We start from the raw sequence: 27,920 nt of genomic DNA, 5'->3' as shown, positions 1-27,920 counted from the left end.
GTCTCTTTGTCAAGGCATCACTATGCTTTGGGGATTTCTGGGAATCATTTCATCCATGGGCCACCAGGATTTATGATTAGTTCTTCTGCAGCCTCTCAAAGGTCACACAATGTCATAACTCACGACTTTCTTCTCGTATTTTTTGTATTTTCTCATTCTATACCATTTCATTGCCAGGAGAAGGAAGGGCAAGAATCATATCCGTATGATAAAGGAAAAAAGCAATTTATTAACTCCTCCCTTAAAAAATATCTGACATGTCTACATAGAAATTGAATTCACAGAGGAGTGGTAAACAGGAGAAAAGAACATAATTTAATTTATTCTCAGCTAACAGGAAACTGAAATCCATATGGCTTTCATCTCTCCTGCACAGGAGATGAGTCGGAGTGCCACATCTGTAAGAAGTATGCTTTATGTCAAACTGATTAGGAGAGTCAATATTAGACATAACCTCTTTCTCTTTAAGGGTAGGCAGGCACACTCCATTATCCATTTATTTCTCTGGTGGGGCTTAAAGGGAGGCCTTAATCAACTTGCCTTATAACCTAAAGGCACTTGGAAGAAAAATCTATATTTGTTTCCTTACTTAGATTGCTGAAGCATGAAATGGGATGTCTTGTCCTGCTGCCTTTGGTGGAAATGCCGTATATTCTGTTTATTTATTTGGATGCGGGAAAGCAGGAGACTTGTCACAAGAAGTTTTATATATTGTCCACTGACTTGGAGTGATATGGTTCAAAGGGCTAGGGAAAGACAGGCAGACGCTTTCACACAGAAGACTTACAGAACAATTTTTCCTTTAAAACACAGAAAGATAGTCATTGCTGTGTCATCAATGCAAAAACAGCAAGAAAAATTCTTAATTTCTTCTCACCCATCTTCTTTGGGTACCTTAATTGGCGATATTGCATACACAAACTCCAAACATCGTCTGGAAATAATCTCATGGCTGAATCAAAAAAGTAGCATTGACTATCACTTTCTCTTGCAGACTGGTAGAGGAGTTATGCAAAGACCCTGGTCTCCAGACTAGAGGCCCACTGGAAAGACATGTGGTGGATGGAGAAGAATAAGGAAGAGGCTCCACATGGCTTGGCCTGGACTTAGCCCTGGAGAAGCGTGTGTTGTTCATCACAGGAGGGATTCTCCCAGCTGCCCCTCTACCTAGGGAAGTGCTTTTTCTCTGGGCCCTGTACATACCTCACGAGCTGCCAAGAAAGCAAGAGCAGGTTTGGAAAACTGATTATGACAAGGGAGGTTAGGCAGCAGACAGGCCCAGCCTATGCACTCACCACCACTATCATTAATCTGGATGACAAGGCCTGCCCCACTGCCTCTACTGACCCTGCGTGCTGGACACTGGCCCCAGTGGCACTGCTGCAATTAGCATAATGGATTCTTCACGATCACAGCTTCTGTGCACCACTGATTAGGCCCCTATTCAAAGTCTGGGGTGTCTGGGTCTTGGGCAATGCCCTAACTGCCTTCCAGGGGCTGGATAAGTGAATGTCTGGCTTTTGGACATTTAGAGTGAAGGGAAACTCTGCCTCTCAAGACTCCCACTCAGGAATTCCCAGAACATAAGGAGGCCTCTAGCAACAGCGAAAAGAATGATGAAAGCTCCCTACGAGGGGAATGGTCTCTTTGTTCAAGTGAAGCAGGAGAAACCTGTAGGAAGAGGAAAAAGATAAAGTGGAAGTAGTATTAGTAGTAAAAGTTCACAGACCAGAGTGACTCAGGGATAACTTTCTGGAGAGATTTGAAGAAAAGATTAGCTTATAAATCATTTAACTTAAATATCTATCTGCAGGAAAAAGCCGTATTTAAACATAAAGTAAATATTGACAATGGAGGATATTATGGGAATATAAATCTTATTTTTAAAGGAATTTGAACTAATAGTGGAATATGAATTTCAGGATCCATATTATAGAATAAACTTAGGATTCATCATTGGAAATCTATTGTAAGAATTTTTGAGAACCTGAACAGGTCACACTGTTCTCCAGAGTAATAAGTTTATATATTTATATTTATATGTAGAAATAACAGTTTATCTATCTCAATGGTAGAAGAAAAAAGTTCTATACTCTGTCAGGTCAGGAGCACAAATTACTAAAATACAGCTGATATATTCCCTGAAAAACACTAGATTGGCTCTACTTTGAATTAGTGTAAATCAAAGCCAAGATTGGGTATTCATTCCATTTTCCCAAGTAGAGCTGCAGATTCCAATTTTAGTTTAGTAAATTGAGGAAGAAACACAAAAGTCAAATGAGGTTTTCTAATCCCCCAGAGTAGTGGTGAGCTACATTTTTTTTTTGTATTTGAAACTATTCAAGGAAAAAAATTTTTGTTAGCCACAACCTTTTCAAAGTGAAATTGCTTTGTCTTGTTTTGTTCTCTAATTATAAAAATGAAATAGCCTGGTTGTAATAGTTCAAAAAATACCAAAAAGAATAAGGAAGAAAGCAAAACAACCTGAATTCTTTCCCCAAAGATGGACAAAATACAAATAATAGCTACTCTTTTTTCTTTGCTCCTCTATTTTCTTGTATAGAACACCACCCTACCCTCCAACTTGTACTTGAATACCAATTTGTTTTTGCCAACGGAAGGTTAATGCCAGGTGCTAACCCATTTCTGATCACTCTGATCAATAGTAGCTCTAAATCTTCTCTTGAGCACCAGGTTCAGTTACTTCTAAAAGAATCTAGGTAGGGAAGTTATGTGGCCTTGCCAAGCATAGAAGATGTACTTCTTCCAACCCCTACTAGACCATCCTGATGGCCCAATGTACCACCCCCAGGCAGCAGGTTGCCAACACCAGACATGCTTCACAAGGCACAGACTTCAGTGGGGGATAAGAGCTTTCACATACATAGAAATGCATTTAGGGTTATGACCAAGTTGCCCGAGGGGTCAACTCTGCCAGCTCAAAAACACTAAGCAGAGCGGGTCTAAGTGCCCTCATTTGTAATTATTGTGTGCTATGCAGCAATATTCATTGACTCCATGGCTCCATTGACTTCATTCTTCATGGCTACATTGTTTTACACCTTTTCAGAATTAGCAGAATATTAATGCATATTTACAGGGATCCTATTTTTAACTGGATCTAGCTTATTAAATACCATATTTATATGGGGAGATTGTGTGGTTTTTCCTACAAGACCACTCTAAAGTCAGTATCAATTATTGTATTATGAAAAGGACTTACCTTTTTCCAAAAAATATATTTTTTACTTAGTGGTGATTCAGCATTTCAAACCAAGATCAGAAATAAGACAATTATGTCCTCTGTTATCTCTCCTATTCAAAATAGACCCAGTGCAATGAAGTGAGAATAGGATATGGAATACAAATGAGAAAAAAAAGATAAAACTATGTATTCACAAAAGACATATTTGTCTTCCCAAAGAAATATACCAAAATGCTCCTAGAACTAATAAATTAGCTGGGCAAAGTTGCAGAATTACCAAAGTCAATCATTTGTCCGGATAGCAGCAATGAACAATTGGATTTTGAAATTTAAAAGACAGTATCATTCATCATAGCACCTCCCTCCCCAGTGAAATACTTAGGTTTAAATCTAACAAAATATGCTCAGGAATCATATATTAGACCACAAACTACGAAACACTGCTGGAATAAATCAAGGAAGATCTAAATAAATATAGAGATATAATATATTCACGGATTATATTATGGCAAAGATGTCAATTCTCCCGGTATAATACCAACACAAATTCCAGCAAGGTGTTTTGTATAGATACCGACAGGCTGATTCTAAAAAGCAAAAAATACTAGAATAGTAGAATACTTCTGAAAGACCAAAATGGGAGGGTTTATTATAAAGGCACAATAATAAAGACAGTGCCAAAAGAGAATAGGAAGCCCAAGACTAAACCCACACAAATATATTCAATTTATTTATACCTTTTTTGTGTTACCATTTTTAGTGTTTGCCATAGAGTTTATGATATATAATTTAAATAATCTAAGTCCACCTTCAGATATTATAGTGCTGCTTCACATGTGTAAAATCTTAACAGTATATTCCAATTCCTCCCTCCCATCTCTTGTACTGTTATACTGTAATTCATTTCACTTTTACATGTGTTATAAACATTTTTATTATTGTTCTACATAGTCAAGTTATTTTACAGCATTCATCAAATATATTTTCCCTTCATTTATGTCACTCATGCAGATTCAAGTTCCTGATCTATATCAAGTTCTTTCTGCTTGAATAACTTTTTTTTAAGGTTTCCTATAAAGTAGGTCTGCTAGGACAGAACCTCCTCAATTTGTGTTTATTTCTTCTTCACTTTTAAAGGATATTTATGCTGGATATAGAATTCTGATTTGACAGTCATTTTCTTTCAACACTTTAAAAATAGCACTCCATTGTTTCTGGCTTACATGGTTTCTGATGAGAAATCAGCTGTAATTCTAACCCTATATCTCTGTAGTTACAGTAGTCCCCCTTTGTCTGTGGTTGGGCTTTCTGTGATTTCAGTTACCTGTGCCACCATTATAAGGCATTTTGACAGAAAGCGAGAGAGACAGAGAGATCACATTCACATAACTTTTATTACAGTACATTGTTATAATTGTTCTATTATTGTTAATCTCTTACTGTGCCCAATTTATAAATTAAACTTTATCATAGAAATGCATGTACAGGAAAAAATGTAGAATATACAGTACATATAGGGTTTGGTACTATCCATGGTTTTGGGTATCCACTGGGGGTCTTAGAATGTAACCCCAAGAATAAGGGGGGGACTATGTAATGTGTTTTTCCCCTCTGGCTACATCTGAGAGTTTCTTTTTATCCTTGGTTTTCAGCATTTTAAATATGCCCAAGTGTGTTTTTTGTTGTTTTTATTTTATCCTGTTTAGTGTTCTCTGGGATTCCTGGATCTGCAGTTTGGTATCTGTCACTAACTTTGAACAATTCTCAGCCATTATTTATTTTTTCAAATATTTCTTCTGCCCAACTATTTTTGTCTTTTCTTTCTGGTATTCCAAATATGCATATATTAGGAAGTTTTGATATTATCACACAACTTTGTGATCCTTTTTTCTATTGTGTTATTTCCAACCTTTTTTCTCTTGGCATTTCAGTTGAGGTAATTTCTATTGACCTATCTTCAAGTTGACTGATTCTTTCTTAGGCTATTTCAAAAGCATTCTTTATTTCTGTTACTATGCTTTTTCTTAATTAATGTATCATAGTTGTACATTTTTTTTTTTTTTTTGAGACAGAGTCTCACTCTGTTGCCCAGGCTAGAGTGAGTGCCGTGGCGTCAGCCTAGCTCACAGCAACCTCAAACTCCTCAGCTCAAGGGATCCTCCTGTCTCAGCCTCCCGAGTAGCTGGGACTACAGGCATGCACCACCATGCCCGGCTAATTTTTTCTATATATATTTTTAGCTGTCCATATAATTTCTTTCTATTTTTAGTAGAGATGGGGTCTCGCTCTTGCTCAGGCTGGTCTCGAACTCCTGAGCTTAAACGATCCGCCCACCTCGGCCTCCCAAAGTGCTAGGATTACAGGCGTGAGCCACCGCGCCCGGCCTAGTTGTACATATTTTGAGGGTACATATGATATTTTGACATACATGTACAATGTTAATGATCAAATCAGGGTAATTGGGACATCTATCACCCTCAAACATTTTTGTGTTGGGAACATAAGTCTTCTAGCTATTTTGAAAACTACAATAAGTTATCATTAACTATAATTTCCCTTCTGTACTATGAAATATGAGAATTTATTCCTTTAACTGTATTTTTGTACCCATTAACCAGCCTCTGTTCATCCATTTCTGGTACTGTCATCGATGCTGTCTTATAACTTCCATTGCTTCATTGAAATTACCTGTCTGATCTTGTATATTGTCTTTTCTATCTGACTTTAACATATTAATTATAGCTATTTTAAATTCCCAGTCAATTAATTCCATTATCTGTGTCATAGCCAAGTCTCCTTCTGGTGATGGTTTATCTTGTCAGACTGTATTTTTTATTGCCATTTGACATGCCTTATAAATTTTTGTTGAAAGCCAGACGTACTATATATGACAGTAGACACTGAGATAAGCACTTTTTATGACTGGAGTGGAGCATGCATTTGCTTAAGTTAGGCCCTTAATATGAGGGTTTCTGTTAATCTAGTTGGGAGTTGAGCTGCGTTTGAAGTTTGTTGTTGCTATGGTTACCAGAATTGGAGTTCATTGTCTATAATGGGCACCAGAGACTTTCGTTTCTTCTGGTGATACTTTATTTTTGTCTCTCTGATTAGCTTTGGGTCTTTTCTTTGTACTGCTCACCAGAGAGAATTTGTCTCTTACAGCTGACTGGGCAAATTCCCGTTATTTATTTACATGAACTGGCCATGTTGTGTTGGAGAGGAGGATATCCTCTGGTATTCTGACTGAGCACCAGACTTGGACAGGAACCGGGTACCTAGTTTTCAGGGGTGTGGCTTTCACATGGGCTTCGGCCTTTCCCTCCAGAGGTAGGTAGGCCCTCTTTTTGTCCCCAGTTCCCCCTCCTCAGCTGCAGCTGGTATCCATCAGTGTCCTTAGGCTGCAGCTTGAACACCCTGTCCCCTGCAGATTGTGGCTTTGTTTTTTGTATTAATAACTTAAGGATGACAGAGATATGAGTCTGGGCAGAGGCTTGGTGGTTGCCTCTATCCTGCCCCTGCCAAAGCCACCATGAGATTCTACCAGAGCCCTGGCTACAGTCCTCAGTAACCTTTCCCTGCAGATTAAGCCTTTTGTTATATAGGGGAGAAGGGGATGGGTCTGGGTGCATTTCACACTGGTTGCTGCTGTTTTCATCCTCTAAAAAGTACTGCAGTTGGGGAGGTGATGGGGGGCTTTTGCTGAATTCTACCCTATCTTCCCCAGGAGTTCCTGGAGGAAAGGTCCACGGAGGGTGAAAAACCCCATAAATCCACTGCCCCCAAAGGCTTCTCACCCTTCTACCCCACTCATTCTTTAGCACCATGTTAAAAATTTCTAATTTGTCTCAATCCACTCCTGCTGCTTTAACAAAATACCTGAGATAATTCATAAAGAAAAGAAATTATTTCTCATAGTTATGGAGTCTAGAAGCCCAAGATCATGGCGCCAGAATTCTTGGTGTCTGGTGAGGGCCCAGTCTCTGCTTCCATGATGGTGCCTTGTTGTACCTCCTCTGGAGGGTGTAATGCTGTGTCCTCACAGGGCAGAAGAGGTAGAAGGGAAAAACGGCCTCGCTAGTTCCCTTGAGTGCTTTTATAAGGCACTAATCACCTCCCAGAGGCCCTACACCTCCTAATACCATCACATTGGTGATTAAGTTTCAACATGCAAATTTGGGGAAACACATTAAAACCACAGCATAGTTTAATATCCCCATCAGCTTAGATGACATCAGTGTTGTATGCCACAGGTACACATATGCTCAAGTTTTATTTCACTCTGCAGGCACCTGTATCTCCAGAATTCAATTTAGTTGCCCACTCTGTGACCCTTATTTTTTGATGATTTTTTAAAAAGTTGCTAAGTTTCAGTCTAGATTTTTTTCTTGTTGTAGGATTGAAGTGACATTTTTTCCAGCTGTCCACATCTCCGAACAGAAACCAGAAGCCTGGTCAACTGATTTTTGACAAGGTGCAAAGGCAATTGAATAGAGAAAGGATAGGTTTTTCAGTAAATTAGGATGGGACAATTGGGCATCTATATGCAAACTGTGAACCTCAATATACCCTAAAACTTTAAGGAAATTAACTCAAAATAAATTGTAGACCTAAATATAAAATATGAGCCAATAAAACTTCTATAAAAAACACAGGCAAAAGTCTGTGTCCTTTGTTTTGGCAATGAGCATTTAGATGGGACACCAAAAGCATGATTAATAGAAGAAAAAAAGCATCAACTAGACTTTATCAAAGCTAGATACTTCACTCTGCAAAATACTGTTAGGAGAATAAAAAACTTGTACAATGGAAGAAAATATTTCCAAGCCACGGATCTGACAAAGGACTTGTACACAGAATATATGAAGGACTCTTAAAACTCAACAATAAGAAAATGAAGATCTTCATTTTAAAAATTAGAAAAAGACTTAAACACTTCAGTAATGAAGATACAGATGACAAATAAGCATATCAAAATATGTTCAATATCTTGGGCATCAGGGAAATGCAATTTAAAACCACAAGATACCACTAGATACCTGTTAAAAATCACTACAATAAAGAAAATTGATGATACCAAGTGCTAAGGAGGATTGCAGAGCTACAGGAACTCTCATTCATTGATGAGGGGAACACACAATGACACAGTCACATTGGAAGTTTGGCAGTTTCTTATAAAGTTAAGCATGCACTTACCATACAACCCAGCAATGCTCCTACTAGGTATCTACACTCAAGTGAACTGAAAATTTATATCCGCACTAACACCTGTACTCAAATGTGTATAGTGGGTATATTCATGATCACCAGAAACTGAAAACACAGCCGTCACTCAGTGGGTTAATGGATAAACAAACTCTGGTACATTTACTCAGTAATAAAAGATGAATAATTGATATGAAATTGTACATTAAATATAGCAAGTGAAGAACTTTAAATGCATCTTGCTAAGTCAAAGAAGCTAGACCCCAAAGACTACTTATTGTCTGATTCCATTTATATGATTTTCTGGAAAAGGCAGAACTTTAGGTATGGGAAACAGATCAGTGGTTGCCAGGTATTGACATGGGGGACTGGGTGACTGACAATGGGCCACATAAAAAAATAAATAAATAAAATTCCCTTATTATTTATTTTATTTTATTTTATTTTTTTAGAGACGAGGTCTCACTGTGTTGCCAAGGCTGGACTCGAACTCCTGCACTCAAGAGATTCTCCCACCTCAGCTTCCCAAGTAGCTGGGGCTATAGGAATGAACCATTGTTCCTGGCTACAAGAGAATTTTTAGAGAGAAACTATGAACACTAGGAGAAACAGTGATGAGTATACAGGAACTCTCTGACCTATCTTCACAATTCTTTGGTAAATATAAAATTAATTTCAAAATGTTGGAAAACAAAAAAATTCTTACTCTAACTGATGAGAAATGAAGTATGAGAAATTTTTTCACATAACAGACTGAATTATAGGATGGGAAATCTAGAGGATGGATAGCTTAACTTATACTTTAAAATTTACAGACTACATAGAATGTTAATTGCCCATTTTTAAGAACTCAAGATGATTCATGATCTATTTAGAAACTAAGGAAACAAAGAATAAAGTACCCATCTTTTGAAAAAACGAATAGAAGTGAACATGGATATTTATTCTATAACCAGAAAACTGTTTTGCATGAAAAGAGGAAAATTCTTCACTAATTCTTAAATCAGTCTACATTTAAAGGTATACAATTCTAGGGAACTTAATCTGGTTTTTTATCTTGTAAGTGAATAAAATGATTGAGTGCTCTGAAAAAGAAATATTGGGATGTGCTATAACCTGTGTATGTTGATAAATGTGCTACTTCATTTTTGTAATCAATGCGTCCCATTCAACTAGCTTAGGAAACACAATGAGGTTAAATTTCTTTTAATATCCAAGTAAATGACTTATTCCATGCAGCTTGTTGGACCCCATTCTCTTGCCGAGAGGCGTTTCTGCCTCTCTGGGATCCTTCCTGATATAACTCCCAGTCCCGCAGCCTTTCTCTGTCCCAAGTCCTCTAGAATGAGGAAACCAGACACCTGCCCCGTCGGGCCAGAATTGCTTGATTTTCAGCCCTGGTAGCTGTCACTGTCAACTGGTCTTCTTCCAACAGGGAATCCTACCAGTCTCGTACCATTCTTGTTCCCTGATCCACAGTCTAAGTCAGTGGTTCTCAATGCCAGTGCCCTGACCAGCAGCATCCCCACCACCTAGAGAATCCTTCTGAATGCAAATTCCTGAGCCCCACCCCAGAGGGGCCGAATCAGAGACTCCCCGGGGGACCCCAGCACTCTCCATTTGACCAAGCGCTCCAGTAATTCAGGATGCACAGCACACTAGGGTCTAAGAATCACCGGTCTCTGGTGGCACACACAAAACATGGGGGACCCAGAAGTCAGGCCTGAAAGAAAGGCCCTCAGTGGCGAGGGCCCCCCTGCACTCTCTGGCTGCGGGGATAGAGAAATTTGATTTTGAAGGAGAGAACAGTTTTAACTACGCAGCTCCTGGTAGGTTTGGCTCCTGCCATCAGATTGCTTTTTTGTGACACACAGACACATATATACACACACGCAGTACTTTCCCCCCAAAGAATGCCAAGGTCAAGGCCTTGATCCGGAGGATTTAAGTTTAATTTCAAAACACAGGCTGTGCCTAGAACCCTCCCCCTCTCTCAGCTGCATCATCCCAGTTGGAAGAATAGACACAAGAACCCAGCCCAAATCCTAAGGGCCACCCTGATTTTCTCTCCCAGACAAGTAACTCCCAGGCTGAAAATTTTCTGAATTTCTCTGAAAATATATACATTTTAAACATTTTTTTTTTTAATCTTACAACTTAGAAAAATGTCAATAAGAAAGTTGGCACTGCTTTTTGGCCACTAACATGTTACTCTCTGGTGTTGTTTGTAGCAACATGGAAACAGGTTTCTGGTTTCATCCTGAAACGCTGAAATTAGAGCGCAGCGCATCTCGTGAAGCCAGACGGGCCACGTGTGAACCATGAGATGGGCCCTCATCACTCGTTGCTGTGCAGCAAGGGCAAAGCAACTTACCCCAGTGGGTGGCCTCAGGATTTCATAGCCAAAAGCTAAGGGGAGCCTCTGAGCCTGACCCTCACATTCTGGGTAAGCTGAGTGCACTGAGGCACCCACATAGGGAAACAGTGCTTTCGGAAGCTTCCCTGACAACCAGCACATATCGCGTTATAATTTGTGTGATTTCGCCAGCCTCAGGCCCCAGCCTTCTCCTGTTTCAAGTGAAACAAACGTGATAGCATCTTGCACAGCCCAGCACATCCCTGTGCCGAGTCCAGTCCACGGAACCGTGGGCCAGAAGGTCTGGGTTCAATGCCCACCTCTCCCCTTGCATTCCCTTCCTCGAATTACTCAACCATGCTCACTGTGTTTCCTCATTCTGCAGCAGTGGTGATGCTTAGTGGCCGGGCCAGGGTGAGGATAAATAATGTGTAAGAACGTCCTGGGCGAGCAACGAGGTGCTACGGAGATGTAAGAAGTGATCGTTACTCCTCAAGAGCTGGGGACGTGCTGTCTACATCTCGCCTATCGCCATCGCCTGGGCGTGGCCAGAGCCCACGTGTTGTTCACATCCATTACAGACCCTCTTGCGATCCGGCCTCCCGGGAGACTGGTGCTCTTATGTGAAAGATCTGTGCCTAAATTGCTTCAACAACGCTTGTTCCAGAATTGGTGGCAGTCCTCTCGCTCGTTTCACTCTTAGCTAAAGTGCATTTATTTTCACTCCACCCACAGCCTAGGACTCTCGTAGTGTCTCTGCATTGGCCATTTGCTGGGGAACTGCCACGTAGAAGAGGGCATGACAGGGAAGCTTCAACTGCCTCTCCTTGCTTATCTCCCCGTCACCTTCTCCAAGCTGTCCTTAGCTTTCTGGAGCCTAAGGAACAGAAAAGATGATTAAATACTTAGAATTACCCTTCTAATCCCCACGTGTCCATTAAATCCCTGTGTGTCTCTCTCAGGCCACTGAGCAGCTTCTCTATGCTTCAGTCCTCGAAGCTGTGATTAGAGAAAATGTCACCAGTGAACATTCTCGGGAACCTTGTGAGGTTGAACTTGTAAAATGTAAAGTGTTTTACAGATGTCGAGGGCCTTAGGAGGGCTGCAGAGATCAGGCCGGTGGAATTCGTAGCATGCCAAGTTGAAGTTTACTTTCTGAACATTTTACTTGTACAACAAAAACACAGTATGTTTTCAGTTTTAAAGCAAAAATCTTAATATTCCTTGCCTTTTAATTTTCTCACAGCTTTTGATCTGTAGGGTAGACTCCATCTATTTAGACCTGTATAAAAAGGAAATGTTTATTTGAAAATTGGTAAGGAGCAGTGAGATGTTTATGCAAATATTCAAATATTACTCGGGTAGTATTTCAGGGAAGCTGCTTGGGATTCAGAGGTGGATGAGAAACATCCACTGCATGAGAACAGTGGACTGAACGGTGGGGGAAACCGGTTGTTATGGACTAAAAATGTATCCCCCCAAATTCATGTGTTGAAGCCCTAACCCCCAATGCAATGGTATTTGGAGGTGGAGCCTTTAGGAGGTAATTAGGCTTAGATGAGGTCATGAGGGTGAGGCCCCTGTGATGAGAATAGTGTCTTTATAAGAACAGGAAGAGACCAGAACTCTCTCTTCCCTGCCACGTGGAGACACACCAAGAACATGGTTTTCTGCAAGCCAGGAAGAGAGCCCCCACCGAGAATTCAACCACATTAACACCCTGGTTTTGGACTTCTAGCCTCCAGAACTGTGAAAACAAACATCTGTTTTTTAAGCCACACAGTTTGTATTTTGTAATAGAGCCTGAGCAAACTAACATACAGTCATCTAAAATCCAGTGCATTATGGCATCAGTGTGGCTATATCCATACCACAGACAGGTCCAAGTGCAATGGGAAAATGGGAAGGAGCAACTTTCCTGCCCAGTGAGGTCACAGGTAGCTTTACCAAGGAGGCAACATTTAAACTGAGACTTGAATTCATTTATTTATTGACTATTTATTACTCATTTATTGAATGTCTACTATGTATGCACTTGGCACTGTTCTAAGTGGTTACGATTAGAGCAACAAACATGCAGATAAAAATCCCTGTCCTTGTGCAGTTCACTTCTGGAGGATGTGAGTGAAGACATACTGCATTCAATTATGCCAAGAATGAGATGCCCTGGGTCACTTGTTGTGTCAGGCGTCTGAAGGGAATGGTAAGGGACAAGGCATTAAGGCAATCTGAAGAGCTCGATTGGGACGGACCTTATTTCAGGTCCTTACGATTTATTTCCTTGACAACAAATATGCAAAGGTTGGATTTGCTTGGTGTTGTTTAGGTTTATAATGCTAGAGGTATAGCTGCAAGAACTCCTTTCATACTGAAATTCCTTTGGGAAAAGTAATTTGTATTTGCAAGTCTGAAACTCTCTGCCAACTCTTTCTTCTTCACCCAAACCCTTGTAAATGTTACAGTTGTGGAACTCATTAGGAGTGCAGCCATCATCATATTGCAGGATGAATTGTGCTGCGCACATTGATCTATTTTAGGACCAAGTAAGTGAGCTGCATGCTTGTTGTTACATGCCTACCAGCCTATGAGCTTCAGAGCAGAGACTGTTTTATAAGTTGATCATTGAATTCCAGGCATGAAGCCCAATGACTGGTACATAGTTGCTGATCAACAATTAGCATGCAGTATGAAGGAGTTTACCATTTCTGTTACACATGACAATTATTCATTTCAATATAGTTGCTTAATTTTATTGATTTTAAATGTACTGTATACCAAAAGAGTTCTATAAATCACTTTAGGACCACTCTATTTTTAAGAAAATTACATAAAAACAAACACTTCTGATCCTCGCAGTATTTATTTATCTTGCTCATGCCGTCTCTCCCTGCTCCCTACACGGAAATCTGCCCATTAAAATTACAGGGCTCCCAGTAGGAGAGTTTGTGCTGACAAAGATTTTAGAATCCAATTAAAAAAAAAAAAAAAAAAAAAAAAAGATAAAACTGAATCTCAAATCACAGAAACCAAACAATTGTACAAACTAAAGCACACATTTAAAAAGAAGTTTGTATTACACATTTGGAGCAAGGGCTCGTGCAGCCTAGCCCTGGCCTGGAGTCACTTTCACAGACCAACCTCGAAAACTAATGAAAACCCTGCCAGACGCTCCTGCCATCTTCAGATGACTCTGGCAGGGGACACAGTGAAGACCCACAGCACCGCCTCTCAGCAGTCTGCCGTGCCTGCCTCTTCCCGTCTTTGTCTCCTAGCTCAGCGCCCCCAAAGCTCCCCCTCCTCTCTTCCCAAGCTCCCCAAAACCCCCTCCCCAGACTGCTGTGCCTTGTTTCCTTCTTCCCCTTACAGTTTTCTTCCCATCTTATTTTTTTGTTTTCCTACAGGTGATTTTTGTCCTTTCCGACACAACTCTCACCCTCACAGTTCCAGTGTCTTTATTTCCCCCATTGCTCTGACAAGAGCAACCAATGTCCAGGGACCAGGCTGCAAGGCTCAGCATCACCTTGGCAGACGCAGGGGCCCAGGCTCGGAGGTCCAAGGCAGGATTCTCTCCTTTTGCGGAGAAGAGGTACAGGTGACAAACATTTGTCATGGAGAACGTTTTCCTTTCGCCCTGCCACTTTATGCAGAGTTGTTTTCCTTGCTGCAACCGTTCTAATGTCTACCACAAGAAAGAAAAATCCCAAAATACTTTTCCCTCACTCCTTAGAAGATGCTCCCCAAGTAAGGCATAACTGGAATGGAATCCAGAAACCGAAACGATGCGAGATCAAATGCACATAGAGGCGGGGGATTCTGAGCCAAGAACAAGGAAGCCAAGAACAAAGAAGCCAAGAAAAGGAAACAGATGGTTAAAAACAAGGTCTACAGGTCAGGGAGACCCGGGTTCAAATCCGGAACTCAGAACTTAACAAGTGTGGGACATCAGGCATGTTATTTAGCAGTCTTTATGATTTCTTTACTGTAAAAATAATAGACTGATCTTAAATTGTTAAACGGGTAAAAAAAGGAAGTGGGTTTTTTTTTTTTTTTTTTTTTTGAGACAGTCTCACTTTGTTGCCCAGGCTAGAGTGAGTGCCGTGGCGTCAGCCTAGCTCACAGCAACCTCAAACTTCTGGGCTCAAGAGATCCTCCTGCCTCAGCCTCCCGAGTAGCTGGGACTACAGGCATGCACCACCATGCCCGGCTAATTTTTTATATATATATTTTTAGCTGTCCATATAATTTCTTTCTATTTTTTAGTAGAGATGGGGTCTCGCTCTTGCTCAGACTGGTCTCGAACGCCTGAGCTCAAACGATCCGCCCACCTCGGCCTCCCAGAGTGCTAGAATTACAGGCGTGAGCCACCGCGCCCGGCCTAGAAGGAAGTGGTTAACGAAGAGTTTAGTGCAAAGGAAGTGCTCTTAAGTGTTAGTTATTACGATGATTATTGTGAATTACCATCAGACCTGAACTCCTGGCCTATTTCCAGGATGTCTGATTTTGTAAGGATTAACCTCATATAGAGTGTTTCATACTTTTTGTGAGATCTTCAATTCTTATATAAAACTTCTTATGTTTCCCATTGTTTAATACTTAGATACCATAGATTATTCTACAACATGCTCATGGAATTTTTAATGAGCCTTTAAAAAACTTAGAGAATTTCAAATTGCCATCTGATGGATCATAGATAAGGTTATTCTGATATAAACATACACACACACACATCCACATATAAATACAGTTAGATACATACGTGTGTGTATGTATGTGTAGGTATTTTTTTTAATCATAACTTGATTATTTTAAGGTCTAACTTCCTGCCAGTTCTCTAATAGTGTCATCGGGACAGACAAGTTTGGCTAACGCTTTTCCAAGAGAGTGCTGACGGTTTTATATACATTTTCCCATTTATCAAACCATAGTGAAATAATAAGCTGTATCTTATTATACCCCAGGCATCCTGGGGAAGTCTTATGAAATTGTTATGATTTGTTTCTGAGATACAGTACAAATTCCATGGTAATCGTCACTGAATTTTAATGAAGGTGAAAGGAAGACTTAATTAAAGAGTTCTTTGTGGCTTTTTTTAACTGCATCCATTTGCAAGCACTTCTCCGCAGTGTCTTATCGCTATTGGGCAGGCACAGTTGCAGCTTTATCATGGGCAGCAGGGGCTGAGGTGCAGAGGCACATACAAATAATTGTGCTGCACTTATTTTTAAGTACAACACAGTCTGCTTTTCTTTCAGGCATCTAACCTCAGAAGGAGTTCCCTCTGTGCTTGGACTCGAGATGCTGTGTTTACAGCATGTCTCTTTCTTAACCAGTTCTCTCAAGAATCCTGTGTAATCCTCTTTGCAGAGCATTAATACTTCTAACCCAGTTAGAAAAAGAGTTGTAAAATAGCATATTTGTGTTTCAAAAATTCAAATGGGGCCTAAAGAGTGTTTAAGAGAGTTTAACTCCTGTTGCAATCTCTTCAGCTACTTACCTATTGGCTGCAACCAGTATAAAAGCTATGCAACTTGAATGTTTAATAAGAACTTAGTTTAAAAAATTAGAATAGATCATATGAGGGAATGCTTGCCATGCAATTTTGAAAAGTGATCTTGGGGAAGAAGGTATATTACACCAAAGAAATAAGTCTGTGACACATCAAGTGAAAAGAAAAAAGCTAATGCAAAGCTGCATGTACAACGTGATCTGGTTTTTGCCTGAAATACAAATCAACAGAAGTTATGCGGGAGTGTTAGTGTCACAGTCATTTTTATTAATGCTTTCTTCTCAGCATATTCTGTATTATCTACAATGAACAGGTATTAATTTTATAATTAAAAATATCTTTAAAATGTACGCTGTAGTTCTTATTGTGGAGAAGATAGATTAAAGACACTACCCCATCTCTCCCACTGAGTGCACCTGTGAAACTTGGACTGCAGAAAGAGCTACCTGAGGACTCTAACTCATGGATGGTAACGGGTGGATGGGGAAGGAGACCAGATTTTTAAGTCCCATTGAACCAGTGGGTGAATTCACCACTTTTTCTCCCCTTCAGTATCATCCAGCCTGGAATCTAAGGCAGCCTGAAGCCAAGAAATGCCCACCAGGTGTGGCCAGAAAGAGCTCTGGGAGAAGACTTCCGTTTCTCTTCCATCCCACAGCAACCCAAGCAATACCCGAGTGGCACTGGCAGCAGCACAGTGACAACAATAGCAGCAAGCAGGCACCTGAAACTCCGAGGAAGGTTCTCTCTTATCAAAGGAACTGTGGACCCAAGAGTTTGCAGCAAGTACACATTGCTCTATGATTTTTGTCTCTTTCTACTCCTACCACTTGGCCCTGGACACAGGCACAGCTGCAGTAAGTTTGCAGAATACTGGGGAAAGTAGGGCCCCAGATTTCTGTCCAGAGATCCGAGAGGGAGGACTTGGGGTTGGGAAGAAGAATGTTGGAGAGGAGAGAAATCAAGAGTGATCCCATAAATTTTTATATGAACTCCTGAGTGCCCCTCCTCCCTGTGCGTTTGTGAATCTGATCCCACTAAGCATATCACAGGCTTTGACAATGGAGCTACAGGGTCACAGACTAGCCAGTGGGACTGATCTGAGCAGCAGTGAAAACACTTTGAAAACAGAATTATGTTGAAGCCAGAACCCAGAGAATGCAGGTCAGAATTTGTGGACCAAACATAATCTGGGTGATTGCCAACCAAAACAGCACTAACAACAAGAAATACAAATCAACATTCTCTTTAGAATTTAAATAGGACCCAGGATCTCTTAATGTCCAGAATATAATCCAAAATTAATTGGCAAAGAACCAGGAATATCTAAACTCACAAGGAAAAAAAACATAGTTAACAGATGCCAACTCTGAGGTCACAGAGATGTTGGAATTATCAAAATCTTCAAAGCAGCTATCATATACCCATGCTCACAAAATTATACGGTCTAAACATACCAAATAGGTGAAGAATGTCAGAAGGGCTGAAAAGAATATATAATGATACTATCTTTAAGAAATTATATGGGTAGGTTAAAGGTGAAAGGATGGACTAGGATATACCATGCATACATGAATCAAAAGAAAGCTGAAGTCCCTACATTAATGTCAGCAAAGCATATTTCAGAACAAAGAAAATTACCAGAGATAAAGAGAATATAATATAATGATAAAAGAGTCAATTCATCAATAACTTGTAATACTCCTAAATGTGTATGCACCTAACAAAGCCTCAACGTAAGTGAAGCGAAACTGATAGAACTGAAAGTAGTAAGGGAAAAATCCACAATTATAATTGGAGGTTTTCATACTCCTTCAGACATCGATCAGACAAGTATACAGAAGATCATCATGGATATAGATAACTGGACATCACCATAAGCTATTATAACTGCATCTAATTTATAGCTACCCAACAACAGCACAACAAAAATTCTTTTCAGGAACACATGAAACATTCACCAAGATAAACTATAATTGAGTCATAAAAGAAACATTAACAAATTTAAAGGAATTTAACCAAGTATATTGCCTGACCATAATAGAATTAAACTAAAAATTACTGAGAGAAATATAACTGAAGTCTTTCCAAACACTTGGGAATTAAATAAATACTTCTAAATAATCTGTGGACCAAAGACGACTCTAGAGAAATTTATGTTCAACTGAATGAAATAAAATACAAAATATCAAAATTTGATTGGATTCATTTTTTCATATGTTTTTTGGCCATTATTCTGTCTTCTTTTGAGAAGTTTCTGTTCATTTCCTTTGCCCATTTTTTGATAGGGTTGTTTGATTTTTTTCTTGCTGATTTTCCCGAGTTCTAAATAGATTCTAACCAAAGCGGTGCTTATAAGGAAATTTATAGCATTAACTGCGATTAGAAAAAATAAATATCTCACATCAACCTAAGAAACTGAGGAAAAATAACAAAATAAAAGCAAGCAGAAGGAAAGAAATAAAAGGGTTGTAATCAAATTAAAAATCAATAAGCAAAATTCATGAAAATAAGAGCTAATTCTTAGAAGAATATACTGATAAACCTCAATCCAGATTGAAAAACAGAAAATGAGAAAAAACAAATTGCCATTAGAAATAAAAGATTACTACAGACTCCATATGCATTAAAAAGGATAACAAGGGAATAGTACAAACAACTTCATGCATATGGCAGGTAGGAATGCAAAATGGTATAGCCACCCTGGAAAAATAGCCTTGTGGTTTTTCTTATATATACATTTTTTATGTCAGAATAATACAGGGGTATGAACATTTTGGTTACATAAATTGCTTTTGTACCGTTTGAGTCCAAGTTATATGTGTGTCCATCCCCCAGATAGTGTGCATTGTACCCTTTACGTGTGAATTTACCCATCCTCTCCCTCCCCACTCCCACCTGCTGGATTTCCAATGAATGCTATTTTCATATGTGCACATAAGTATTGATTAATTAGTTCCAATTCAATGGTGAGTACATGTGTTTGTTTTTCCATTCTTGTGATACTTCACTTAGAAGAATGTCTCCAGCTCCATCCAGGTTACTACAGGAACACTCATATACTGTTGGTGGGCCTGCAAACTAGTGCAGTTACTTTTAAAGCTACATGTACAACTACCATGATGCAGCAATTTCACTTATGGGTACCTATCCTGGAGAAATGAAACTTATGTTTACAAAAAAACCTATACATGAATGTTTATAGAAGCTCTATTCATAACTGCAAAGTTTGAAAACAACCCAAATGTCCTTCAAATAAATTAGCTACATTGATAAATGGAACAACCTAGATGAATCCTGCATTACGTTGAGTGAAAGAAAATAGTTTCAAAAGATTACATACTGTTTGATTCTATTTATGGGACATCCTGGAAAAGGCAAAACTATGGTGGTTGTGGATAGATCAGCAGTTGCTAGGGGTGAAGGGTGGGGGACGATGTAACTACAAATTAGCACTGTGAGGTTGTTTTGGGGGATAAAAATGTCTTCTATTCTTACTGTTGTGGTGGTTATGCCTATTTATAGATGTGTTCAAAACTCATAAAATTCTATATCCAATAAAAGCCAATTTTATTATATGGTAATTTAAAAAATTTTATAGGTTATATTTATAGATCTATAGAAATCACATCTCTAGATCTATATAGATCTATAGATCATGTCTCTATAAAGTCTGCAAAACAGTATTTATCAGTTATTTATTTCATTCACTGTCCATAACATGAAACACTGATTAAGTCACAATTTTTCTGATTATTAATCAGGCATTCTCTCTTTTTTGCTGAAATACTCAAAGTCATATTTTAGCATTGGATAGATATGCATAAAATCTATTTTTTGAGATTTACTGAAGCAGCAGAAATGTAAAAATAAGGGATGAATGACTTCACGTGCTGGAGGTCTAACTCTAAAATTTACCCTCCCATAGGAGGGAGACACAGTGACATCCTCCACACCTTTGACATATTAAACTTCTCAGGGAAAGGACATTATCTGTTGAATCATTTCATGATCATAGCTGTGTATGGCAACAGGCCATTACCAAATTTATCAAGTCACTATGTGTAGGTAAAGGACATCCCAAGCAGAGAGGACACTTTAGGCAAGATGTCTTGAGAAACCAAAAGAGTCCAGTGGCTGGAGCACAGAGGTCGAAGGGCAAGGTGGTGCCAGAGGACGTCGGAGGGGCGATGAGGGAAGATCATACAAGGCCCAGGTGACTCAGCTAATGATTCGAATTCTATTCTAAGAAGAGTAGGAATTCTTTGACAGTCTTTTAAGTAACGTGATCAGATTTTGGGGGGATTTTTCCTTATTTTTTTATTTTGGTAAAATATACAGAACATAAGATTTGCCATTTTTAAGCATACAGCTTAATGGAATTAAGTACATTCACATTGTCGGGTAACTATCACCACTATCCACCTCTAGAACGTTCTCCCCCCCCCCAGTCTTCCTATACTAAAATCCCTTACCTATTAAACAATAACTTCCCCTTCTCTTCTCCCCTCACAGCCCCTGGCAAATACCATTCTGTATGAATCTGACTGCTCTAGGTACCTCTTGTAAGTGGAGTCACACAACGTTTTTCCTTTTGTGGTTGGCTTATGACACTTAGCATAATGTGCTCAAGGTTCATCCATGTCAGAATTTCCTTTTTTATGGCTGAATAACACTCCACTGTGTGTGTGCTCATGTCTATAACATTTTGCTTGTCTATTCTTCCATTGATGAATAGTTGGGTTGCTTCCACTTTTTGGCTATTGTAAATCACACTGCTGTGAACATGGGTGTGCAAATATCTGTTTCAGGCCCTTCTTTTGTTTCCTTGGGGGATATACCCAGAAGTGGAACTGCTGGTTCATATGGTAATTCTATGATTTTTTTGAGGAACTTCCATACTGTTTTCCATAGTGACCAGATTTGTTTTTTGAAAATTATCCCAGCTATAGTTTGGCAGACAGATGGATGGGTCTAGAACGTTTATGAGAAGCCCAGTTAAGAGGCAACTGTGGGAGCCCAAGTGAGAGAGAAATGTGGCTTTAACAGCCAATAAACAGACAAAGATAAGCTGCATTCACAGGGTAACTAACAGGACATGGGCATGGATTGGATATGAACTGCCTGGGGACAAGGTTGCAGGTCCCTGCCTATGTAGGGCACCATGCTGGACACCAGGAGCCGAGAGTCTCTACTCTTGGGTTGAACAGTGATGGCAGGTAACGTTACAGCGCGGGTAGGGCAAGCACAGCACGGGAACAAACCGGAGGCTGAGTGACCGTCCAGTCTGTGGCTGGCTGCCTAGGGTATGCCACATACAGAGCCATTTTCTTAGAGTACAATCTAGCTAGAAAGATTTTAAAAGTTTTCTTTACAAAAAGTTATGAGTGAAAAAAATACAAACTGACTTATTTTTGAGGCCCTCCAAACAGGCTCCATTTAGCCTCCGCTTGTCAAGATGCAGCCCCCAGCTCCCCGCAGCCTCAGGGGTCTCTGACCACATGCCACACGCCACCGAACCTTTCTCAGAAAGGGGCCCACCCACAAAGAAAAATAATTCTCAGAAGAAATACTAGGTTACTCATTGTTGATAAACTTGGCCAGGTTGCCTAAGTTGCTGGGTTGCCTGTGTTTGCTCCTCGTTTGAGTGAGTAAGAGCACGCCATTGTGCTGCAGGAACGATGGATCAAGCGGAAACGTCTGTCACAGAGCGGGCCTCACCCCCGCCTTCCCTCACGCAGACTCTGAACCAGAGAGCACAAGAAAGCAGTCCCAGGCATGTCCACACAAGGCCGGGCAATGTGCAAAGGTTTGCCTGTATCAGCTCGTTTGATCTGCACCATGACCATGTGACACTATTCTCATAGCCCCACTTCCACCATGATAAAGATGAGAAAAGTGGAAGTTCAGTCTCTGAACCTCAAGTTATTGTGGAAAGTCAGATGCCAAAGGGGCAGCACCAGGTCCCTCTGACTCCCAAGGCCCCGCCCCTGTCACTAGGCCACTGCCCAATGAGCAAGTGGGACAGACGCTCCGAAGGTGAATATGAAAAGATTGCTTCTATGGAGGGTGCCCTGGGACACAGCGGGGAAGCGGGATTTGGGTGGGATCTAAAAGAGAAGGACTTCCATGGGCGGAGTGGAAGAACAGACAGAATACAGGTGCCTCAGGGAAGGGAAGGACGAGGGTGCCTGGGCATTTCAGGCCAGCGGTGGGGACTCAGGTGGAGCTGTGTGGCAGAGGGGAGCTCTTGAAGGACTTCGAGCAAGAGAGCGAAATGAGCCAAATACTACTTATAACCCTCTAAAAATATAACAAGGAATTGCAGTCTCTGTTTCATCTGAGGTCTGAGAACAGATGCCGTGATCCAAAGTGAGGGTGAGAGCACCTTGTACGACTTACAAAGAAAGTTGCCGGAAACTGGGCCATGACTCCTCATGCCTCGCACCTGCTGAGGTTCTAGTAGGTCAAAGTAGAGAAGATTATTTTTAGGAAAAAGCTGTCAGCTTTTGTAACAGGGTGGAGGTGTGAGGTTGTCGGGGCAAAGATGTGTGCATAATACTGCCTGTAGCTAGATGTGGGCCACGTGGGGAGATACCTGTCGGGGTCCTCTTAATCCCACCCAGGACAGCTGCCCTCAGTAGAGGGGGAGCTGCTGGAAGCCTTGGATGCCCAGGGCCGAGGAGGGAATCTTGCTGCAACGCCTGGGAGCTGGAGGCCGTCTCGAGGAATCGCTGGGAGGAGGTGGAGTCACTGCCGAGTCTGGAAAGTACCAGCTGAGAGACAATTCCTGCTGCTCATCTTCCCCTCTGCCCCTCCCTCTGAGGCCCAGGCGGCCTGGCGAGTTGGGGAGGAGTAACTCACCCCCCTAATGCAGGTGGGCAGCCAGCAGTGGGACCAAGTGGGCAGAGGGAGAACGTTAACTTTGCATGAAGATTGAACTCTTAGTGGTTGTGATGGTTAATTTTATGTGTCGACCTGGCCAGGTCGTGGTACCGTCATCAGACACCAGTCTAAATGTGGCTGTGAAGGTATTTTTTAGATGAGATGAACATTTAAATCAGTAATCCTTAAGTAAAGCAGATTACTCTTCATAATATGGGGGTGGGGGGCTCATCCAATCCATTGAAGGTCTTAAGAGAAAAGATCGAGGTCTCCCAAGACTGAGGGATTCTGCCCCCAGACCGCCGCTGGGCTCTGGGTCCCTATTCTGCTGCTGGCCTGCCTTGCGCATTTCAGACTTGCCAGCCGCCACGCTCAATTCCTTAAAATAAATCTCTCCCTCTCCCTCCTTCCGTGTGTGTGTGTGTGTGTGTGTGTGTGTGTGTGTGTGTCTCTAAGTGCATCGACTATTGGTTGTTTCTCTGGAGAACCTTGACTACCATAGTTCATTATAACCACAGAATTAACACACTTTGGTGACAAGAAGTGATTGGAGGATTTATTTGAGAGTACAAGGACAGGCTGTGGAGTCTGAGATTTCATCCAAGGGGTGCGGAAGGATTAGCACCATGAAGATTTGAATGGACAGGGGAAAAGGAATTTTATTCCCAAGTTTAGTGCACCAGTAGTACAATATAAAATCCAATAAAATGAGGATGCAGGTTAGGAGGCTGCTACAGTAGTCTACACATGAGGCAATAAACATTTTAACTTCAGAGGTGACAGCAAGAATGGAAAGGTGTGTCAAATGGAGAAAACATTGGGAAGAATATTTGAGAGGGTATGATGGATTAGGTGTGATCCGTGCAAAGAAGTTGAGGAAGGAGAGGGAGGTGAGGATATCAGAGAGGTAAACTGGGAAGCTAGAGGCTCTAATGGTCCAGGGAATTAAGAGGAAGACTAGGAGGAACATCCAAGTGGCACGCATAAGCTCGAAACCAAAGATCTGGAAAAGAAAAGCAGGCTTCAACATTGTCAGGAGGGTGTTCCAATAGGAAAGGCACCAGTTGTTGAGGACCCTGAGAGGGAGAGGTCAGAGGTGCACCCAGGGCTTACGGAGCCCGGAGCTTTTAAGATTGCAGGGGAGGCAGTGGGATATTTAAGAATAGGATACCTGCAAATACAAAATGAAGTAGAAATGTGAGTATCTACTTAAAAATCAAAAGAAGTTATACATTTTCCAATAGTTGGTAAGTACAACCCATATCACAAGTTTTTAAATCCCATGATATTTTTAGGATGAACTTTCTGACACATCTTATAATAACCTTTTTTGCTATAGTTTTGACTACACACTCTTGGAACCTCTACAAGGGACAAAAATTTTGTAATAATGTAATTTTCTATTGGTAGAATAGAAAGGGAATTCAGTCTTGTAGCCTGGTTGATCAAAATTTGTTTAGCTATTGATAGTTTAGAAAACATTTCCTGCAGCTTCATCACTTGTGATTGTTCTTGGTAGTGTCTGGCTCATACAAAACCTGTAACTTCACCCACAGAGACTCACTGGAGGTTATGTATGTATTTCTGCAAATACGGAAACTTGAGAAATTCACTTTTGGTCAGTTCCCATAAGAAAGTTTTTAAGTTGTATACGTTATATTTTAAGTTTCTCCGATAGGCAATATTGTGTACATCTGATCACTAGAAGGAATTTTCACAGGCTAGCTTGTAGTGTTGTACACTACAAACCATGCTTCTTCTCACATACTTACAGTACCATGTGCCATGGACACATTCGCGTCACCATAAGACTTTTTGCCCTGCACCTTTGTGTCATGACATCAGTCAAATCAATAGACAGAACAAAAGTAGTAACCCTTCTTACACCAGGGCAGCCGACAATAACTTCACTATACACAGAAATGACTGCAGACCGTATAAATGGCCCCGACTAAATTCATACGACTGCAACTCCCAGCTCAACCTCCCTTAGCTGGATCTGCAAAGATGTCCTTGTCCACTTCACCACTATCTGATGAGAGATGAAATGGAAGGGAGGAGACGAGTGTCTTGCCAATACTTCAAGTATTGCATAACCACACGAACACATCACCAGAGCTCCTCCACGGCCCTGGGAAGGGGTGCAGGAAATGAGGGCCCCTGAAGCTTGAGCGCCATTAATTTCATCATAAATCTGCATCTTGTTAGGACAGAACCTGGAGGGGCAACCACACTTAGGAAACGAGAGCAGAAAAATTGCCACAATTAAATTCCAATTTAGGATAATTGTTTCTTTCACGTGGGTTCAGAGGGTGGATTTTCCTTTTCTTTTCATTTACACATCGACTATTCATTGACCCTTTGCCAGGCACCGAGGTTAGACAAACATAACTCTGTGCTCCCTGTGAGATGAGCCACATAAACACACTCACAGTAGACGGTGCTCAATGGTGGCAGCCCCGGGGAGAGAGCTGTGCTCAGGGCTGGCGGTGCTGTGCAGGCTTGAGGAAGGCTTCCCAAGGCTGGTGCCGCTTTTGAGTATTCAAGGGGCCACACAAGTTTGACAGAGACAAGGAAGATGGGCGCTTTTTAGACAGAGCTGGGTACAAATGAACCAAAGTGAGACAACAGAGCACGTTGTGGGGGGTGCAATTAGTGTACAAAGGCCCGATTCTAGGGTACACCGTGGGGCTTGGCTAGAAAGGAGCCTAGTGCAGAAGGAAGGACGTGACAAAGTGGGCTGGTGTAGGGACAGCTGGAGCAGTGAGCCCAGGCAAGAGGTCCAGGGAAGACAAGAGCTGCCCGAGCTACAGAATTGGCAGCAATGATACGTAATGTCAGTGTCAGGATTTGGCGATGATGGACTGCATATTGAATTTGAGGGAGAGAGACGAGTTCTAACATGAAGGCTTAGACTTCCTGTAAGTAGAACTGTAACAAAGTCATTTTACTAGGGAAATTTTCAAGTACAAAGGAAAAGTAAGAGAATAGTATGATGAATCCCCATGCCAAACTTGTATAGATGCCATCTAATGGTTAATTTATAAATCTTATGAAACTCCAGTCATTATATTAATAGAAGTATAGCACTGTTATACTGCACTAAATTCGGCCTGAGAATGCCTCCTTACTGGTGTCCTTATATAACAAAAATGGAACCTAACTTAGTATGTAACTAACTGGAAACCTAACTAGGAGCACGTTCTGATAACAAACAGCTGCGTCTCAGCCAATCACAGCAACCGAGCTTCTGTCAGGTGCAGGAGGCCAACTGAGTCCAGTAAGACAAAACTGAGCCTCAACCAGTTAGTCTTTGTACCTCATTTGTGTTTATGTGTCCGTAACACTGCCTGACATATTGCAAGCTGGAATTCTTAGAACCTGTTCTGGTGCTGAGGGCTGCCCAATTCCACAAATTGTTCTTTCCTACAATTCTGTTAAGTTCAACTCGTCTGAGATTTTTCCTGGCAATCCTAACAATGTATGAATTGACACACTTTTGGTGTTATCTCAGATAATTGGAGAGAAAGAAATATCCAGTAAAATATCCAAGCAAATAGTGTGGGCAACTAGTTAACTTTTTGGGGAAATAAGTTAGATTCATACCTCACTATATTTAAAAGGCATAATAGGCAAAAAAGATTTTAGATGCTGTTAAAAAACAGGATAACATAGAGCTAAACATTTACCTAATTTTACAGTTGGAAATAACATGCTAAGCATAAATGTAATAGAAACATAGTTGCAAAATACAGTGTTAAATAATTTCTATAAAAACTTTTATAAGTTAACGATAATGAAAAATAGAGAAAAGCAGCAAACACAGACATGTGTTATATTACAAGGAGTTTATTTACATTATGAAATCCCTTTGTGAGTTAAAAGGAAAAAGACAAATGCCAATAGAAAAATTAGCAAAGAACATGAACAGACAGTCTTCAATAGAAACTAAGTCTTATAACCATGTAGAAGGAAAAAAGTCAATGTTGCTAATCAAATAAATTGTAATGGAGCTGAAAGTCCATTCTTGCTTATCAAATTGTCAAAATTTCTTTTTAAAGAGCATGCTTAGATTTGATGAAGTACTGGAAACTGGCAGCCTTATGTTGCCAATCACTATCCCTATTACTAAGTGGTAGAAACCGCTACAATCTTTCTGGAGGGCAATTTGACCAACAATTTCTATCAGGAGGTTTACAAATATTCAGGCATTGATTCATTAATTCCACACTTAGTAATTATCTCAAGAAAAATAATCAAAGATGTATACAAAGATATTTATAAAGGTATTCATATTAATTTTAACAGGGAAACATTGGCAACACTGTAAATATTCGATGGGCAAACATTGAAATATCTTGTGTATTGTGGCAAATTCATGCATGGACTATGATGCAGCTATTTAAAAAACAAAAATCACATTTTTAAATTCATGAATGGCATAAGGCATTGCTGATAATGTATTATGTATTGTGAAAAGGATATAACCCAATTTCCATTTAAAAGGAATGTGTGTATGTAGTTGTAGTTTTACATACACTCAGTTATACACAGTAAAAAAACTGTCATTCAATACATTAAAATGTTAATCCCGATTATCTCTTAGAGCTAAGAATCTGGGTGACTATTGTTATTTCCACATACTTTTATGTATTTTCTACCATGAACGTGCATTACACTTGTAGTCATAAAAAGAATGTTATTTTGTTTATGGAAGTTCATTTGTTTGTATTCCGTTTCTAAAATGATTTTCAGTATTGGGAAAG

Source organism: Eulemur rufifrons, chromosome 3 (genome assembly GCF_041146395.1).
Source record: "Eulemur rufifrons isolate Redbay chromosome 3, OSU_ERuf_1, whole genome shotgun sequence".
Classification (NCBI taxonomy): domain Eukaryota; kingdom Metazoa; phylum Chordata; class Mammalia; order Primates; family Lemuridae; genus Eulemur; species Eulemur rufifrons.
Note: the sequence above shows the minus strand (reverse complement) of the source record.